Source organism: Penaeus monodon, chromosome 28 (genome assembly GCF_015228065.2).
Source record: "Penaeus monodon isolate SGIC_2016 chromosome 28, NSTDA_Pmon_1, whole genome shotgun sequence".
In the NCBI taxonomy this organism is placed as follows: Eukaryota; Metazoa; Arthropoda; class Malacostraca; order Decapoda; family Penaeidae; genus Penaeus; species Penaeus monodon.
Window position 1 is genome coordinate 17,661,151 of NC_051413.1, and position 305 is coordinate 17,661,455.

Here is a 305-nt window from a genome sequence, read left to right on the forward strand (position 1 = left end):
TACTTTTGGTGGTCTTATTCCTGTTCCTCGTCGTCATTACTGGCAAAACTACTTTCGCCATTCTTATTATCACCACCGTCTTAGCAAGGTACATTTTTCTTATACCATCAGTGGTATCATTGCACTCCCATTAACTTCATTATAATTACAAACATATGATCTGGCAGTGATTGTGAAGGAGAATGACAGAAAGTGTTCAATGCTTGCTTGTTTCCTATTTTTTTTCTGTTTATACTGATAAAGTGTATTTGCATTGTAGTAATATGCACATACTTTGATTTTAAATTTGTGCGACCTTGTGAGAA